This window comes from Triturus cristatus, chromosome 7, assembly GCF_964204655.1.
Source record: "Triturus cristatus chromosome 7, aTriCri1.1, whole genome shotgun sequence".
Lineage (NCBI taxonomy): Eukaryota > Metazoa > Chordata > Amphibia > Caudata > Salamandridae > Triturus > Triturus cristatus.
In genome coordinates, this window is record NC_140590.1 from 1,635,274,905 (window position 1) to 1,635,295,405 (window position 20,501).

Genomic DNA, 20,501 nt, shown 5'->3' on the forward strand with positions numbered 1-20,501 from the left:
GGGACGTTGAGCACTAATCTCCTCAGAAGCAGCGCACAAGGACACTACAAGTATCTTCTCGCCAGTACTAGAATTCACATGCGAATCAGTCACCAGTTGCTGGAAATTTAGTCCCGGTAGTAGCGGTGGTAAGCGGTGTCTGTTGACACTAGGTTTACTATCCTCTCATATGATAATTCATGATTAAAGGTCGGAGATAATTTTCATCGGCAAAGAAGTTAAAAAGTCGATAGTCAAACCATTTCTACATGATATAAGAGAACTGTTATTTTCCACATTGTTTAAAGCTGAGAAGTTGCATTAGGGGTAAATATAGTGAAGGACAAAAAAAAATAACAATCACAAATTAGATGGTTAGAAAACCTAGATCACTGTTTATCTCCTCTTACAGATGCTGGAAAAAAAACACATTCCACAACTACTCAGTAGGAAGAGAGAAGCAATAGCCTGTGTTTATTTTGGGTAAATAACGAATATTCATAGACAATATCAAATGTTCAATTGTGTAGCGTTGCATGCTTATTGCTTTTATCATCCACTGCAGGCTCAGCGTGCAAGATAGTTCCAACTCGGCTGACCCAATAGCGTGATCGACATCAACCCAAAACGTCTGGCTGTCTCTCTCTTTTTCCTTCCACTTCCCCTTTTCCCGCCGCTTGTACACTGCCCAGAAGATTACAATTTTCAGGTGGTGGACAGGTGGTAGGGTGTTGGGATCATCTCCGGCTCCTGTGGTTCAGGTCTTGGCTCATGACAGGTGGACCCTGGGGTGTGACGGCACCCCATCTGTCCTACGGGCGGTTGGAAACCTGTACAACCGGGGGTCGCTTGAACGCTCCGCCCCTCGTAGGGGGGGCATGAGTTATATGGTGGACCACTGGTTAATCGGAAGTGGGAGGGGCTATCCCCTCACCACAACCGCTAAGCACCGATTGGCTAAGGCCACAATGCAAGTTGGCCCATCAGGTGGTAGGCCCCGCGAGTGGCGCTTGCCTTTGGATCGCCTGTAAGATAACCCACCATGTTGGCATATTTGGTATGCTAATAAACCTGCAGCAATTTTCTCCACCAAAAAGTTGTCTTGTCTGCTTATTTATGCTACCTGTATGTTGCTGCAGGAGGGCTGGTGAGTGTGGCCGATATTGCCACTATGTCCATGGGTATTCCAAATCCGGTTGCAAGACGGGAAGACAATGCCATCACATACGCTGAAAATCTTCAGATTTCCTCGCGGTGAACATACACCATCTCCTCTGCCCACTACTCCGATTTCTTTTCCCCAAGAGTGATTCGGGGGCCAAAGGTGTAGCACTCCAATGCTGCCTCCAAAAGATTGCGGTCAAACCAACGGCCCAGAACGACTGGTGATGCATGAAAAACGCCGACGTTTAGGAACATCACAAACAACTCCCACACCATTTGGATAGAGAGCACGCATACGAAGCTGATGGACTAAAAGCTTCTTTATTTCATTTTGCCTGTCACAGCCCGGGAAGCACAGAGAGATGCGCGTTTCGGCTGTCACAGCAGCCTTTGTCAATCTCGTTTTTGGCGCCATCTTTGATTCATAATATATGCTCTAAATGAATCATAGACATAAAAGAAACATTGGGTCCTAAATTTTAAATAAAATAATATAAAAATGCAGTATGAAGGTTTGAACTCTGCGAACATGAATGTCCACATTACCAAATGGAAAAAGGAATGAATGGAAAACTAGCATGCAGACATAAGGGCCGATTCCGATTCCGGCCGCAAAACTAACCGACCGACACAGACCCGGACCTAATACCGACCGACACGGACCAGCGCCGTACGACCGGTGCAGTACGATGCAACGCGTGTGAATTTCAACCGACACGTACGGAATACAAGCCGTACGACCGAGCCGTAGGGAAAATAGTGATCCGGCCAGGAAAACCGACGCGATTATCTACGACCGACACAAACCCAGAATGAAGCCGACCGACCCGTACCCGCGATGTACGATTTGCGCAGTACTATGCAACGCGTGTAAAACCAGACCGACTCGCACGGAGACCAAGCCGCACGACCGACACGCACAGACAACCTGGCACACAAGCAATAGAGACCGCCGCGACAGACGCGTACCAAACACAGAAGACAGGAAGCATGAACGAGGCGGAGAAGCCCGCACAAGACAACAGCAGCGTCCGTTTCCATCACATGAATGTCTCCTTCATGCCTACAAAACACAAAGGAGAAAACACAAAAGAAGGACCAAACAAGCAATGACAAAGCCAATAAATACCACAAAAAAAAACATGGGACAAAGACACACCCACCACTCCAACTATATAAAGGACTACAATCACTACCATCATCCCTTGCAAACAGTAGACACAGCCATCAGCAAACACCAGTACACAGCAACCACAGACACACTCACAACTCACCCATCACACAACTCACATACCATCAGCACCTCATACAAAACCACACACACATACACCCAGCAAAACCAACACCAACCCACCATCACTTGCACCCTCACACACACATCCCTCACCACCACCACCCATCACCATGCCCCCAAAGAAGAATCCAAAGTTCACAGATAGTAAGTTAGAAGTGCTGGTAGACAAGATCATCAGAGTAGAGCCACATTTGTTTGGTACATTGGTCCAAAGGACCCCCATCTCACAGAAAACCAAGATGTGGGCGAGGATTGTGGACAAGGTGAACGCCCAAGCACCAGCAAGGCGCACAAAGGACGATATCCAGAACATGTGGTATGACGTGCGCAGGAGGGTCAAGAAACTCATCGAAAAAGATCACGCCCTGAGTCAGTGCACCGGCGGTGGCCCTCCTGCCAAACCAGTCTACTTCAGGACCTGGGAGGAGAAGGTGCGGGACATCCTACCACCAGAGAGCGTCCATTGCCTAACAGACATCCCAGAACCTGGTGAGTACACAAACAACATACCCAAGATTGTATGGCAAGGGGACAGTGAAACCATGCACCGCAAGCAAAGCTACACAAACCAATAGATAATCAGCCCAAGATGTGTATGCCAGTCACACAAACACAATACCTGCCATCTCAGAGTGACTGTGAACTGTGTCATGACATGCACCAACCTACAAACAAATAGAGCAAGCCAGTGGCACAAAGCCAAATAGACCCTGCCAGACAGTTTGCCACCACAAACACACCACCTCACAGTGCAGCTGACTGTCTGGAAGGAATAGTGGGGATGCAGGTGAAGTGAGTGTATCCAAAAGCATGATGGGGCCTGTAGTCACAGATAATGCTCCCCCTCCTGATTGGCCCATCAAGACCTCCCTGAAACATGCCCACATCACAGGGAGTGGAAAATGACTGACAAGATGGCTGACACTGGCTCCTGCTGTGGGGAGCACAAGGCCCTGCTAGGGCTTGTGTGCAAATCAGAAGCAGGACATCACTGACTGACATCCTGAAAGACAACTTGCACGCCCTACAATGGAAGCACGTTTCATGATGGGAAGGAGGACTGAAAGCCCTGATCATAGTTATCAGCATGGACAGACAAGGCCCCCCCAACACAAACTCCACACATCTCACCGGGTACAATGCATTGACACGCACCTCATTGAAATATCAGCAAAAGATACCCAGTACTGGGTGCTGTTGTGTGAAGCACAGGGGCTCACTTTGGACTTGTAGCTAAACAAACACCAGGATCTCACAGTTAGCCATCTTGCCATTGCTGTCACACCCCCTCACAGGGAAGCAGAGTCAAGAGGGAGGAAGTATGTGCATGCTGGGAAGGGGCATGTAGCCAAGAGTATGATGTGACTCACAGTCACAGACAACCTACACCCACCCACATGACCCAGCAAGATCAAACTGAACCATACTAACCTCACAGGGAGTGGGAACGGACTAACAAGATGTCTGACACTGGGCTCTGTTGTGGGGAGCTCAAGGCCATGCTGGGAAATGGCCAACAACAAACATCAGGATTTCACAGTCAGCCATATTGCCATTGCTGTCACACACCCTCACAGGGAAGCAGAGTCAAGAGGGAGGAAGTATGTGCATGCTGGGAAGGGGGGTGTAGCCAAGCGTATGATGGAACTCGCAGTCACAGACAACCTACACCCACCCACATGGCCCAGCAAGATCAAACTGAACCATACTTGCCTCACAGGGAGTGGGAAGAGACTGACAAGATGTCTGACACTGGGCTCTGTTGTGGGGAGCACAAGGCCATGCTGGGAAATGGCCAACAACAATATCAAAGTCTGTCCGTGACAAGCTGGGCAAAAGCAGTGTACAGGCAGGCATCTGTTCGAAAAGTAGAAAAAGTCATGTTTGTGAACCAACGATGCATGTAGAAATATAAATCACATTGAGTGTCTCTTCCAAACACAGGTGGTGCTGGGCACCCAGCACCAAATGATAAGGATACCCAGTCCCAGACTCCGGTGGACATTGAGCTCTCTGGTCTGACTCTCTCACTGTCCTCTTCGGATGATGATGACCAACCTGGCTCCTCCAGTGTGAGCCATCATGCAGCACCAGCAGCATCAACATCTGCCCCTCTGTACCCACGCCTCCATCATCTGGACACCGACAGGGCACCCCCGCCAACACAGACAGACCAAGTCCAATCAACACCCACAGCACAGGGACACAGGACCCCCCGGAAGCTACAGCAAACACCACCCAAGGGGTGCCAGTGTCAACTGTGCATCTCGCCGCTGGTCCTGCCCGTGTGGAGAGGGGTGCTGGGAGGGGTGGGAGGCAAAGGGCGCGCCTTGCAGAGGGGTCTGGACTGCATGATGACCCCCACATCTTATATGCGTACCAGGATAGCACCGGAGGATTTGGCCAGGTAGTGGGGATCCTCAAGGACATCAAACATGAGCAGGTCGCCCACCATGCCCGCATGGAGGCCAAGTGGGATGACATTACTGCGGTGCATCGGGAAATACTACAATGCCTCCGCCAGATCAACACCAACCTGTCCACACCCCCCTTTGTGCCCATAACATCTGTTGCAACACCATCTGCCAGCGCCACAGTGAGGGAGGAGGAATCTGGCGGAGAGTCCCCTGCACCACAGAGGCCTGCACATGAGGATCCCCCCCGGAAGAAGAGGGGTCGTCCGAAGAAGGACATGTCAGAGGCAGATGTCCCAGCACATCACCCAGGGCCTGTAAACCTGTTCTGGACATTGTCCTTTTTCCGCAACCCGTTTACCTTGTCCAATCGCACACAACTCACCCACATGACATGGAGGGTTCATGTTGGGCCAATGTATCAGATGACAGTGGACTTTACTCTGGACAGCTACCAGCGCTTCCAACTCCAATGTGAACTTTGGATTCCTAAACCAATGTACAGCACCCACCATCCTGTGCACTTCCCTCACACATGTTTGTAAATAAACTCACCAGTACACCATACTTGCCTCTGTTGTGATTCTAACTTGTCATGTTCAGGGAGATATCGATCTACTACACAACACAGTGCATGCCAAATACTGCAACAATGTGACCAAAGTAAGGTGAGTCATGGGGATGTGACACATGTGAGGGAGATACACCACTATGGCAACACAAAACATACTCACCATGGCCATGTTACTCATCACACACAATGATGTTGACCTGAACCGCATTGGCATGCACAGACACAACACCAACCCCAGTCAGTGGTAACAAGTCCACAGGTGAGGTAAGCAGATGTCACTCAGATGTGGGAAGACAGACAACGCACATAACAAAGCGTAGCACAGGTTCATTACACATCACCAACACGTTTATTCCACACTAGTTGCACGGTAATTCTACGTAACAGTGGACACACGCTCCCAATGTGTTGGAGAATGGAAATCCAGGGATGTGTGGTACATCAGTTGATGGGAATTGTCAACTTCCACACTGGTGTTGGCTTCTGGGTTTTGGGGGTCAGTGTTGACCACACAGCAGTCAAAGTACCCTGGGAAGGACAGACAAGATACAGTCAAAAGCACAGAAGAACAGGAGATAAATGCAATACGCATGCACAAAACATGTTGCAAGACACCTACACAAACAATAGTTAGCAGTACTACCCTATTGTGGAGTACACACCACCTGAATGGACACATCACAGCACGCATTCAGTAAAGTGGCACACAGACACACTCAGACAGCAACAGAGCTGGCACAACACATTCCAGGCTACCTCCATACATTCACATAACAACCCTGGAAACTCACATTCAGGTGAAGAAGTTGTTGATGAGCTGTGAGCGGACGTCACCATCATCTTCATCATCACTGGCATCTTGGCCCAGGCCGGGATCCTCCACAGATGCCGGACGTTGGTCATCGTCATCCTGGATGAGAGGCACCTCCTTCCGCACCACCATGTTGTGTAGCATGCAGCAGACAAGGATTATTTTGCACACCTTTGCATGCTCATATGGGAGGGCCCCTCTGGTTTTGTCCAGGCAGCAAAAGCGGCTTTTCAGGAGGCCGAATGTCCGCTCAATCACCCTCCTGCCCCGACCATGTGCCTCATTGTAGCACAGCTCGGCTGGTGTCACAGGGTTCCTGAGGGGTATCAGCAACCACGGCATGTTGGGGTATCCGGAGTCACCTACACACACACAAATTAACAAATAGCTGAGTTTTGTAGGAGTGCGAAACACAACATTGACAAACACACACAATGAGAAACAGTCAGTACACACCGACAAGCCAGGCATGCTGAGCTGGCATCTGTGACATGAGCGTTGCAATGCAACTACTCCTCATAATGTAGGCATTGTGCGCTGAACCAGGGAACCATGCACACACATGTGTGATCGACATGTCAGCAACACAGACCACCATAGCATTGATCGAATGGTAGTGCTTCCTGTTACGGTATGCCTGCTCATGTGCCTGTGGTGGTAGCAGGGCAACATGTGTCTCATCAATAGATCCGATGACGTTCGGCATCCTCCCCAGTGTATAAAAGGCATCCTTTATTTCAGGGAGTTCAGTTGGGCTCGGGAACTTGATATACATGTCAAGGAATTGCAACATCCCCTCCAAGACATCGTGTAGCACCCGACTAAACATATTTTGCAACATCCCACCAGCAGTAGCCACAGTGTACTGGAAGGTACCAGTAGCAAAGAAGTGCAGGGCTGCCATCACCTTCACCTCTGGGGTCAGTGCTGTAGGGTATGTCCGGCCAGGTAGCAGATGTGGCGCCAACTGCTCCGCCAACTCCGCAATCAGTGGCCTGGTGAAGCGGTACCGTCTGATGCAGTCGCGTTCCTGCATGGTTGCAAGGTCTGTGAACGACCGATGGACAGCTGGTGCGCTGCAGTACAGAGATGCACAAAGGAAGATTGTCAGTTCATCCACCCATGTGGCCATGACCACGAGCACTATCACATGCTAGTTCATGACATTACACAATGCACTGAGGTGTGTACTGTTGGTCATGGACACATATGTCACCTACAAGACCACCACCTCACATCTCAATTCCACATGTCCACATGAGTCCCATGTAGTGCAATGGCCAATCATCTGGCTGTTTCACCCAACCTATGTGCTGCAGCAACGTTCCAAACACACACCACAGGGACAATTGAGGCCTCATGTCTCCCAGGCATCACAGATCTTTGCCATGCAGAAACCCAGGCTTCCTGTATTGCCACATCAACACAGCAATGGACATGGTGTAGCACGTACACACCACAAGGCAAGTGTAAGTCCCACAGGTAGTGGCCACTGCCGGCCCTACATTTACGTCTCTTAGACACACACCCCATCAAGGTTGATGCATATACCACATGGATGTGGAGACTGTCACCCATTGGGAAGATTTGATCAGACATATCTGAGACACAACATGCACACAGACTGTGGGTGCACATCAGTATTATGGCTACAGGTCTCACTGTGACGTACATGCCATCACCCCCAGGACTCAGGGTGTATGTGATCTGTCCTAAACATATCCAACCTGACACTGTGGCCGTGACTCATGCCCATTACTGTCCAATTGCACATCACAGTGGTAATGTGCACAACACACAAAGCCTCCATGTACACGTGCACAGCCTGGGAGTGGCTGCACAAAGTGCCAGGCAAAAAAACAGATGTGGCCCCCCCAAACACCCAGGGAATGCAGCCTTACATGCCATGGGACACTGTGTGGCCAATGCTGTAGTGTGGTAGGTGTGCACAGGTGTCCCTGGCCAGTATATGGGTGTTGCATCCGTATAATAGTCACACTAATGAGGTCCGACGCGGGTGACACTACGTACGCATTGCACGGGTCATGTCCGAGCCATGCGTACGCTTTGTCATTGAATGCAATGAGGTCCGACGTGGGTGACACTGCATACGCATTGCACGGGTCATGTCCGAGCCGTGCGTATGCTTTTTCATTGAATGCAATGAGGTCCGAAGCGGGTGACAATGCGTACGCATTGCACGGGTCATGTCCAACCCATGCGTACACTTTGTCATTGAATGCAGTGAGGTCCGACGCGGGTGACAATGCATATGCATTGCACGGGTCATGTCCGAGCCATGCGAATGCTTTGCCATTGAATGCAATGTGGTCCGACGCGGGTGACTATCATGCTTATGCGTCGGACAGTCATGGTCCGAGACAAGCGTATGCCTTGGCCATTGAATCGTATGGAGACGGGTGCATGTGTATATTCAAAATACGCGTTGTACAGTCAATTGAATGAGTCAGGCGCACACATTGGCTCCGGACTGTCATGGAGACGGATGCAGATTCAAAACTTGTATGAGTTGTGCACTGGAAATTCAGTTGGATGCCTACAACAATGTTGCGATTTCAAGTGTTCCATGAAGGTGAAGATTTGAACGATGCGGAAGGCGTGTACGAGTCGTACTTTTAAATGGTTTGGCCAGATTCATAGAATGCAACCGTGTTGGACCTATCACTTGGGACACATAGCACAGAGTCTGCCTCTGCAGCACAGATATAAGGATGGCTGGCCCCCAGGGAGATCACTTGCCTGCACTACATGCTACTGGACCACATCCCTGCTACCACTGCTGCTGTCTCTGCATCCTCTGGCTCCTGCTATGGCACCTACTCTGGAGAGGGCCTCAGCCTTCACTGAGGAGGAGAACCAGGCCCTGATGGACGGGCTCCTTCCACAGTACAGCAAGCTCTATGGGAAACCAGGGAAGCAGGTGAGTGTGCAGTCCACTGACTTCCTAATTATGCATGTTGTCTTACTAGCAGTACTAGCAGTGTGTACACCAGTGGCAAGCATTCTCACTGACTACTTTCATCCCCCAAAGTGTGTGGGTACATGTAATGAATAGGTTTCCTGCTGCTAAAGTGCATTATTGCAAGCTTAAACTATCCAGGCATTGTTAACATGTCAGACATGCAAGTGATTTTTCCTTCCCCATGGTTGCACTACCTGTGTAATTCATTTCCCTTTGTGATGATAACATGTATATCCAAATGTGTGCTGCACAAATCTGGGGCATATGTGTTAATGTACTTTTCACTTTGTCATCCTCACAGGTTGATGCCCACTAGAAGCAGGAGATCTGGCTGACCATCGCCCGGGCTGTTCGTTCTGTGGGGGTCTACAAGCGCCGGATCCGCAACTGCCAGAAGAGGTGGCGGACCTTCGGGGCTGGACCCGGAGGATAGCTAGAGTCCAGCTGAAGCTGTCACCTCCACGCAGGAGGAGCGGACACCGGACCCTGACTCCCCACATGCCCTGGATACTGGTGGTGGTCTTCCCGGACCTGGATAGGTAGCTGAAGGCCAGACAGCAGCAGGAAGGGGGTAAGTCCATGCCTGATCTGTGTGCTATGTCTGACATGCTAATATTAGTCTTTTGGCCTGGTCACACTTCCACATTACGTAGGTCTTATAGTAAAATATTCAGGTCCCTCAATTGTGTGATGCACCCTCCTCATCTGTTTCACAGGTGTTGCCCCTACAGTCTGTTGCTTGTGTCACTAGGGCACTGTGTCCCTGCAGTCAGCTATGCTTCAGCTACCGGTCAGCATCTGTTCCCGTGACTCTGTTGTGTGTTACATGGGTGGGTCACTTGTTTACACAATGCCTGAGATCTGACATGTGATCTGTGTGTGCCCTTGAGATGTGTACCAATTGCTGGTCTGACTCGCAACATGTGGCTGGGGTATTCCAAACAAACCTAAGCAGCAGGGGACTCCAATTTTGGGGACTCAGGAGTATGTATATCAAGTATGTCACACTTGCTTAGCCACGTGACTACTGTCCAGGGTCAAACACTGTTTCATGTAGACCTGGCCAGTCATAGCTCCTAAGAGGCATTTAGAAACACTCTGTAATCCCACTCCTGTGTATGAAATTGCAGTTTGTTCTTAGTGACATGTGCCCTCAGGTGTCTGCCTCTGTGTCATTAGGGTGTGGCTTGTTGTTATGTGCAACTGGGGTGTCCATGATTCAGAGGGTCAGCATGACATCTGAGATGTGACTGTGAGAGACAAGACCTGTGTGACATATAGGTGTGTGATCATCTGACAGTGCACAATGGTGTATGCAACTGTGTCCTTCATGCAGCTGGGTTACATGCATGGCAGACTGTGATGTGTTAGTGTACAGGGATTTGTGTTTGCAGAGACTCATATGTATGATTTGCATGATGTGGGGTCTTCTGGGTCCTGGATATGTTGTTTGCATGGGATGGGCAAGTGCACCGGTCATGTGCAGAGTTAGCTTTACCCCTGAGCTAGGATTGTGAGTCAGTGCATATTGTTATTGTCTTGATGCCCTGCCCCTGTGACAGGAGACAGTGTTGACTGACTTTCAGGGCATCCCAGTGCCATGGCATTGAACTTGCTATGAGTGATCCTGCATTGTGTTCAAGTGTGCACCATGCACCCCATTGTGGCATTGCCCATCAGGACATGGGTACATCATAGTGTGTGTTGCTGGCATACATCACAAGCATGTGAAATGAGTCTCTGCCCATCCCTTCATCCGGACACCTGTACTGAGTCAGTAGCAAGAGATGTGCTGTGTGTATAGTGACATACTCCTACATGTTCACTTGCATGTACAACTAATGTGTGGGTGGTGCATGTTGGCACATTGGGGTGTTAGCATCCAACATGCAACGGACATATGTGTGAAAGTCAAGGAGGGATATGTTTGCCATGGTTGATGTTGAGAATGACAATTGTCTTATTCTAAACAGTGTTGGCACTTTGAGCTGTGTTCAGCTGATGATGCCAGGGCTTGCCCTGTGATGTGATGTACTTACTGTGGTGTGTGCAGTCAGTGCAGGTGACTGATGTTGTTCTCTTACTTCCTATTCCTATCCAGATACATCCACGGCCACAGGAGGGGACAGCTCCATGGACCAGGAGGAGCCACAGAGCCTGACAGGGACAGAAGGAGAGGAGTCGGGTGAACCCAGTGGCACGGAGGGCGAGTGGAGCCACACAGAGGAGTCGTCAGCACCATCACCCCCAGCTGAGGGCCACAGCAGCTCTGAGGATGACTCCCTTGTGGAGGCGGGTGTCAGCAGCCACCAAACCCCAGCTAGCGAGGCTGTCCCCGGCACCGCCACCACCACCACCATCCCCCTCCCATCGGCTCCCATCCCAGAGGTCCTTGTGGGCTCCAGTGTTCGTGAGCATGTCTCCTTTGTGCCAGGCACTGCACCCCCTGCCCCTGTGTCCCCTGCTGCCCTGAGTGAGGAGTCTGTGGACTTACTTCGACAGATCCATGTAGGGCAGACGTCGATGCTGAAGGTCCTCCATGCACACACAGGTCTGTTGACACAACTGGTGTCATTCATGGAGGGCATTTCCTCGGGCATGTCTGCCCTACAGAGGACAAATCAGTCCGTGGCCTCCTCCCTGATGGCAGCAGTGTCCCTCCTCCAACAGTCCCACACCCCTCCTACCCCTGTACCACCCATGATTCCTAGCACCCTACCTGTCCCAAGCACAGAAACCCCCAAACCAAGGTCTAGACATGCACACAAGCAAGCGCAGGGGACTGATACCACACTCACAGTGTCTTGTTTGCAGACACACACACAGTCATCCAAAACCTATCCACAGTCCTCCGTTACCTCTCCCTCCCAGCCCCCTTCTCTTGCCTCACCTGCAACCCCATCTCCCCAGAAGCTCTTCCTCTGTGACCTTGGCCTCTTCCCCAGCGACCCAGCAGATCCTGATTACAAGGGGAAGAGGAAGTCCCCACACACAGAGGGGAGTGCCCCTCACACCCGGACACCCTCCCCCAGGCGCAGTCAGACAGAGACCCACACCCACAAGTCCCCCCGGCGCCAGAAGAGCAAGACTCCCCGCCACCACGCAGCTCCAAGGCAAAGTCTCCGTCCTCCATCCCCCAGGCCACCACTCCAGAGGTTCCCCTGCCACTCCCTGCCCCGGGTTCCCCCACCCACAGATACACTATCCCCAAAATGCTAAGGCCATCCCCCCCTAGCACTTTCTCCGCCACACCTGGTCAGACAGTTAGTGCCACTGATGTGGGGACGGTGTCCCCCCACTGCCCTGCCGACCTCACCTGTCCCCCATTCCGCTCCCATGGATGTAGGCACTGCATTGGAGTCCATTACCACCCCGTCTGACTTGGGCACTGCAGTGGTGAGCCAATCCACTCCATCTGACCTGCCCACTGGAGTTGTGCCGGCACCCACCCCATCTGACTTGTGCCCCACAGTTGTGACAGCACCCACCACTTCAGTCAGCTCCACTGCAGTTGCAAGTGTCTCGCCTGCATCCACCACCTCTTCACTGCCTCCTACTGCTGCGCCCTGATCCTGTCCCTGCGGTGCCTGGCTCCCCCCATGTATGCCCCTCCGAGGGGATGACCCCGGTCCTTAGCAGTGCAGGCAAGCAAGTTGTGACAGTTGTCACTCTACTTCACTCCTTGGCATTTGGACATGGACTGGCCATTGGCCTATTGTTTGAACAGACGTTTAACTTTTAATATGCTGAATAAAGCTTTTTCTTTATCCCTGTGAATTAGATTTAGCTGTACATTATGTTGATGATGTTCAACATGCCCTTGCACCTGTGATGCTTTGTTTACAATTTTGAATACTGATGTGTTGCTGTGAGGTACTCCCTGTGGTCCATGAGATATGTATCCTATTCTGGTGGGTATCCATGTCATCCTTTGCAGCTACCTGGGTGTGTCAGGATCAACTATTTGTGGACATCTCTCTGTGAGCATTTCATTTGCATGGTCACATCTCTGGCTTGCACCCATGCACATATGATGTGCTTCCCATTGTCCAATTTGTCACTTCCACAGACTTTGTGCTCATCAACACTGGACCTACAGGTGTGGGCATCATTGTTATAGTAGCAACTGGGTCCTCTGTGCAACTTGCTTGACATATATTTTGGGTATGTGCAGATGACTTAGGGGAGACTCACGTACCCAGGCTGTTGTGACCAGAGCCTTCATTGCGTGGTAACTGATGGCTGACTGACCAATTGTTCTGCAGACATGAGTGAGACTTGCGGTGAATATGTTTGGCACAGCTGGGCTCCCACAGGAGTTGGGTCCCCTCAAGTAAGTGTGTTGTCCAGTGACATGGCCTGGGCCCATGGTGTGTGTTGTATGAGCATGTGTGTGTGTCCACATCCCTGTTCATACACAGACAGTGTTCCCTTGACATGTTCCTGTTGTTGATGCTTGCTGAGTGGTACTGGGTTCATCCCACTACTTTTCCAATGGGCTACCAGATGTGTGGGTGCATGACACACTACTGTTAATTGGTGTATCATCATTGGGATTTGTCAGTTCTGAGTGGTGATGATGTTGTCAGACACAGATGGGACACAGTCAGGGTTCCTCAAGGCACCTGTTTATTTGCTAAATCATGTAGTTGTCCCTAGGTGGTAGTTTCAGTGATTGAGACATTTGTATGTGTGTGTGACTGCTCCCACTTGTCGGGTTCATGGCTGCGATGCTGGCAGGTGTCAGCATGTGTGCCTTGTGGTTCTCCTTGGCTTCTGCATTGTCCTGGGACTGTGGCAGGGATTCTGAAGTTACGTGAGCTTTGAGGTCATGGCCATGTACAGCATACTGTGCAGTATGTCTGTCATTCCCCAGGGTTGTAAACTGTCCTTGTGTGATGTGTCTGTGCATCTTAGTTCCTCCCAACATTCCTGTGTTTCTCATGGGTGCATGTGCAATGTCACCTGTCCATGTGGGCTTCACAGATACACATTGTTGCAGTTCAGGGTGTGTGGTGTTGAGGGTGGACTGATGTGAATGTTTGCATGGATGGTCCCCTAGCTCCTGTTTGCCAAGGATGAGGGACCATGCTGAGTGATTTGTGTTTGTGTATGTGTGATGTACGTTTGTGGCACAGGACACATGTCTGGGTTTCACAGTTTGTACGACATATGCCTTTGTCATCACAGTGGAGGTGTCATGCATGCTTGTGTCACTCCTATGTCTGGTCCCTGGGGGTAGTGCTGTTGTGTGTCAGTCTCCTGCTGTGTTAGTTGGTGTTCATTCCAGCTTGTGTCACATGTGTCTGTTGTGCTCCCTCTCATCTCCCAATGCCTGATTGCCCACTGAGGGTGTCCAATGATGGTTTACTTTTGTATGGCACTGTGTCCACATCTGTGTCACTGTGGTTCAGCCCCCCTCATGTGTTGTGTAGTTGCCTGGGGATACTGTGACACACACACACACATGCTGTGTCAAATGTGCAGTGTGAGTTTGCCTGTTTGTGTTTGTGCATCTGCGCCAGTGCATTGGTATTGCTGTCGTGGGCCTTTGTCTGGATGCTGTTTCTGTGATTTTGCATGCTGTCCCTGTGAGTCATATCACATCATTGTGCACATTCATCCTGGTTGTTAGGTGCCATTGCTGGCATGGAATGTGACTTTGTGAGCTGACACCTACAGTCTACACATGTTGTTGTGATTGGTGTGTCTATTTTGCAGATGTGTGCATGCTTGGTGATGGTCACTTCTGCTCTTGTGTCATTGTACCCTGTATGCATTTTCAGCCCCCATGTGTGGTGCTTGTCTGCACATGGCAGAGAGTGTGTTATGTTTTTACAGCATTGTTAGCCTCACCACATCTCTGTGGGAAGGGGACACAACCACTAGTTTGACCCAGAAGTGTTTAATGTGTTGGGATCAGGGATCATACATGCTGTTTGTTATTTGCAGCTTTGACCATGATGGCACTTACCTTTTGGTCACTGTGAGGAGGGGGGGTTTAGTCCCCATCACCACAATGCTCAATATCTGCTGCATTTTGGAAGCCCACACTTATCTTCTGTTCTACACAGTGAGAGGGTGTTATTTTTACATTGCCGCAGTGCTATGTTGATGCTTGCCTTGTGTATGTCACACTCATGTGTTGGTCACACATGTGCTGTTACTTACATTGTATGTTCGTAGCCATAATCACTGTTGTGGGCATTTGTCACAGACTACACACTGTTGACATGATGTTAGGGGGGATGTATTTTGCGGACATACCTGTTGTTGGAGTATGTTGGATGTGTTGCGCATCACCCATCCTATGGCTGGGGGTGGCAGTAGTGATGGGCAACATAGGCCCTATGGCTGGGGGTGGCAGTAGTGATGGACAACATGAGCCCTATGGGTGGGGGTGGCAGGGGTGATGGGCAACAAGTCCCCTGTGAGTGGGGGTGGCAGGGGTGATGGGCAACAGGTCCCCTGTGAGTGGGGGTGGCAGGGGTGATGGGCAACATCAGCCCTATGGCTGGGGGTGGCAGTAGTGATGGGCAACATGAGCCCTATGGGTGGGGGTGGCAGGGGTGATGGGCAACTGGTCCCCTGTGAGTGGGGGTGGCAGGGGTGATGGGCAACATAAGCCCTATGGCTGGGGGTGGCAGTAGCGATGGGCATCATCAGCCCTATGGCTGGGGGTGGCAGGGGTGATGGGCAACAGGTCCCCTGTGAGTGGGGATGGCAGGGGTGATGGGCAACATCAGCCCTATGGCTGGGGGTGGCAGTAGTGATGGGCAACATGAGCCCTATGGGTGGGGGTGGCAGGGGTGATGGACAACAGGTCCCCTGTGAGTGGGGTGGCATGGGTAAAGGGCAACTTCAGCCCTATGGCTGGGGGTGGCAGTAGTGATGGGCAACATAAGCCATATGGGTGGGGGTGGCAGGGGTGATGGGCAACAGGTCCCCTGTGAGTGGGGGTGGCAGGGGTGATGGGCAACATAAGCCCTTTGGCTGGGGGTGGCAGTAGTGATGGGCAACATAAGCCATATGGGTGGGGGTGGCAGGGGTAATGGGCAACAGGTCCCCTGTGAATGGGGGTGGAAGTGGTGATGGGCAACAGGTCCCCTGTGAGTGGGGGTGGCAGGGTTGATGGGCAACATAAGCCCTATGGCTGGGGTGGCAGGGGTGATGGGCAACATAAGCCCTATGGCTGGGGGTGGCAGTAGTGATGGGCAGCAGGTCCCCTATGGGTGGGGGTGTTAGTGGTGCTGGCCATGCAACCCCTATGGTGGGCTGTTGTTAGTGGCCAGGATATGGATCCCCTGTGTGTGTGTGCCATTTTGCGGGTACGTGTCGTTTGTTTATGTGGTAGGTGTCTGACTTACCGCCTGCGCCGTCGGTTCCTGATCTAGTCATAGATGTAGAGTACTGGTATGACCTGCGCAATGGTATTCATGATGTGTTCATGTCGTACACGCTGCTTGTTGCTCCGTCTTGTACCCGCTGTAAGCTGGTTCGTCTCGTAGCCGTGTATTGAGTTGTGGTGCGAATCGTAGCTGATATGCTTGTTTTCCGGATGCTGTGACGTGCCGTACGTGGCGACCCGTCTGGCGCGTAGGAAGTACGCATCGTACTTGTCATGCCAGAAAATGCTATGGATACTGCTTCCGGGCAACTCGGTTCAGCGTTAGGAGTTACGGCTCGGACGGAGAATGGAGCTTGAGTCACAGCCTACGTGTCGGGCGTGTTTTTAGCAGTTATGCGCATCGTACTTACTCTACAGGACGGACCGGCTCCGGGTACGTGTCGGTCGCATGGTAAGGCTACGGACAGCTGTCCAACCGGCTATCGGAATTGGCCCCATAGTGTGAGCTTTGCCAATCACAGCCATCAAGGAAGGACTACCTGTAACTATCATGTTAAGCGTGCTGGCATATATCAGGCCCCAATTACAATCACAATAGTGACAGCTAATACCCTGCCTTCTATTGTTATGTATGCATGAAATAGCACATTTTGAACAGAACCTTTCAATACCTGCATAACTACAAATATGGACAACATTTAAAAACCATTGCATGTTGTTGGCGCTAGCATATGCCGACTGTCATATAACTGAATACATATACGTGAGGATAAAGTGCAAGAAAAACAGTTTAAAATTATGAAAGCATTGCACATTTCATTAGTAATACAGCAACCCGCAACATGATAATGTTTAAATATGTGCGTGTGCGCTGACATATATATATATCAAAACCAAATAAGACTCTCCGACGTCCTTGCGGCGAACAGAGAGTAACCGACACCAAAGGTAGGACGGCAAGTTTTTATTCCTTACACTCCTCCGCTTGACGAGTTTCGGGCAACGCAGCGCCCTTAATCACATTCGGCACGCAGGCCGCCATAATCTTATTATTTAGATTGCACACCCCCCAAGTGTCATGTGATGTTAAACATAGAAGAAACACTTCAGACATTGACTCTTAATGTTGATTACACACAAGGGAACTATGCTCAATTAGTTCTGCAATGCAGTATTTAAAAGGCATACATTTGTTTAGGCGAAACGATTTTGGCATTAAAAACGCATAAATAAATATATAATATATAAATATATAGATATAAACATATATATAAATACATGGATTGAATGCTATGTACATGGTTTTTTCTCTAGCTGCCACGGTCTATAGATTTATTACTCTATAGACCTTTATAGTGTAAAATATGACATTTAATGATACCATGTAACCACATGTCTAAAAGCCTACGTATCGTACTTTTATGAACTCGCCTTGTTGTTGAATCACAGCTTAAATTCTGGATTGTATTTTACTTAACCATAGTAACATTGTGGGCCGATTAGGATGGCGGTCGAAAAATCTCCCCAACCTCCATGGTAGCGGGAAAAGACCGGCCCCGAGGACCGCGGCATAACCGCTGGTCCAATTAGGATGCTCCGCAGTCGAAATCTGATCGCGGCTGTTGGATTCTGGCAATTGACATTGTGGCGGTCTGCCCCCAAGTCAAAAAGAGCATGTCCTGCATATCTCTGCACTTCGTGACAGGCACTGCACAGTGCCTGCCACCTGGTACAGGGACACCGAGTGCACCCCCCCAACACATTGGGGGCCTGGAATGGCCCCCCGGAACATGTCTCTGCATGCCTTTCCATGGCGGTTCCACCGCCATGGGAAGGCTGGCTACTGCATAATCGTGCCGGCGGTGTTTGGCCCTAATCCGCAACAATTTTAGCGGTCCAGCTTCGCCCACCAGGCAAGGGGGCGGACTGCAACTGGCGGAAAAGTGGCGGGTGGAAAATCACACTGCGGCGGTCAAGACCGCGATGCTAATCAGACCGGCAGTTTTCCGGGTTTCGATGGCGGGCGGATGGCCGGCGCCCGCCATCCTAATAGACCCCCTGGTCTCCCTATGCTGCTCTGTTCGTTTATCCCATTCAAAAAGTCATGTTGTGATTATATTTCTAATTGCACCATTACTTATTTTGCCCTTTTTATTTCCTTACTTTTCTTCCTTTCCCCCAATGTACATTGCTCTCATTTTTGCTCAGTAAATGTTTGTTTTTTCTTTTTTGTTCAATGTTACAGTGTTTTTCAACTCATAAGTTGTACCCCTCATATGCCATGCCTCATGATCCACCAATATGTGCTTAAAGTGCAACTATGCTATTTAAAGTGCTAAGTGCCAAAAAAGTGCAATGTTTCCTCTAAGACAAAAAGTGCTCGTGCTTTGATAAAAGTAATATATAAAAACACCTGAGATTTAAAAATACAATTTAAATTTACATTTTGATTTGTGCTGCAGCAGTTATTTAGCTCTCATTTTGCCCCTAGCAATCAATGTTAATCAAATTAGGTGGTGGGAATACAAGATACCTTACTGGAAATTGTATAAGTCCTCCATATTATTAAGTCCATTTGGTATTTTGCAGTCCATTTCAAGGATCATATGTGTTTCTTTTTGCCTCAACAGTTTTTCTCTATTTCCACCTCTCTTTAGTTTAGGGATGGTATCAACTACAAAATAACTTAGACACTTCAAGTCATTATAGTGAGTACTCCTAAAATGCCGCGCCACCAGGTAGGCAGTGTCATTATTCGCAATTGCTCTTAGACGTAATATTCTGACATGCACCTGCAGCTTGGTACTCCCAACTTATCTCAAGCCACAGGTGCATGTCAGAACGTACACTGCATACTCTGTTCTGCAATTGTAACTTCCCTTAATTGCAACCTCTGCAGAACTGAAAGGACTTGTATAATGTGTGGTGTTGACTCCAAACTTACACCCAAGACAGGATGAACGTTTAAAAAATTCCTGCCTAGGTTGTAGCCATGTGCATGTAGGACTTATTTCTGGGCTATTTCTTACCAAATGAGACCGCATAGATATAGATTTCCTGAATGTGTAACGTTGACCAGTCCTCAGGATCGGATTGATGTATGAGGAGTCCACCTCTTGATCTAACCAAGCCTACAAGCCGTGATGGCACAGGTCAGCTGAAGGATCATCCATTCATGATGGCGATAGTAAACTAAAGTTGAGGGGTGGCTCCCTTGAGGGCGACTTTGTGTTGGGTATGTCTGCAGTAACGAGAAAAACAATAATCAAGCATGCATGCACAATCCCACTCTCTATACTCAGGCACTAAATTCTGGCCCAGCACCTACCCTTCTTGAGACTCCACCGTTCATCACAGGGGTAGAGCGTAGCCCTCTACCACTCATACCAACCCCTGTTAAAGATAGAGTCGGAGAAAAGACCATTAGACTTTACTGTAAGTCTGTTACTTCACATTCACAGCAAGCCACCTGCATTCAATCGCTTAGCTCTTCCCCTCGAGTGCTACTGTGCCTAGTAGCTGAACCGTATGTAATCCAGACAACCTTGGCAATGATTGGCCCCAATACAATGAGTCGTACACGGTCTTATGTCATTCTGATGTGACTGATAGAATTCCGTGTATCGGAGAGGCCTATAGAACGTTTACTGGTAATGCACCCCTGCCGGCCGACAATGCAGGCCGATCAGATCCAGAGCGCCAAATTACCAGGAACCTCAGGGACTGCCTCACACCCCCACCGGCCGACAATGCAGGCCGATCAGATCCAATGTACTACGAGAGTACGAACAAAGACTAACGCCAGCCTCCGCATGAGCAGCCTCTCACCAACGGAGGTTGGCAACAAGACAAGAACTCGTAGTGGTGCAAGCACCCTTACTCGACCAGGAGTACGTGGACTGTGACCTGCATCGGACGCAAGCACTTCTGAGCA

At 50.0% G+C, this 20,501-nt stretch overlaps 1 long non-coding RNA gene across 1 annotated transcript; it reads right to left on the bottom strand.

The window, feature by feature from the left end:
* Nucleotides 1-6,530: 6,530 nt before the first annotated feature.
* Nucleotides 6,531-19,618, bottom strand: LOC146812594 (uncharacterized). Its single transcript, XR_014965963.1, has 3 exons — nt 19,597-19,618; nt 7,144-7,312; nt 6,531-6,598 (listed from the first exon to the last, which is right to left on the bottom strand). It is a non-coding gene; the product is annotated as an uncharacterized LOC146812594 (long non-coding RNA).
* Nucleotides 19,619-20,501: the final 883 nt, after the last annotated feature.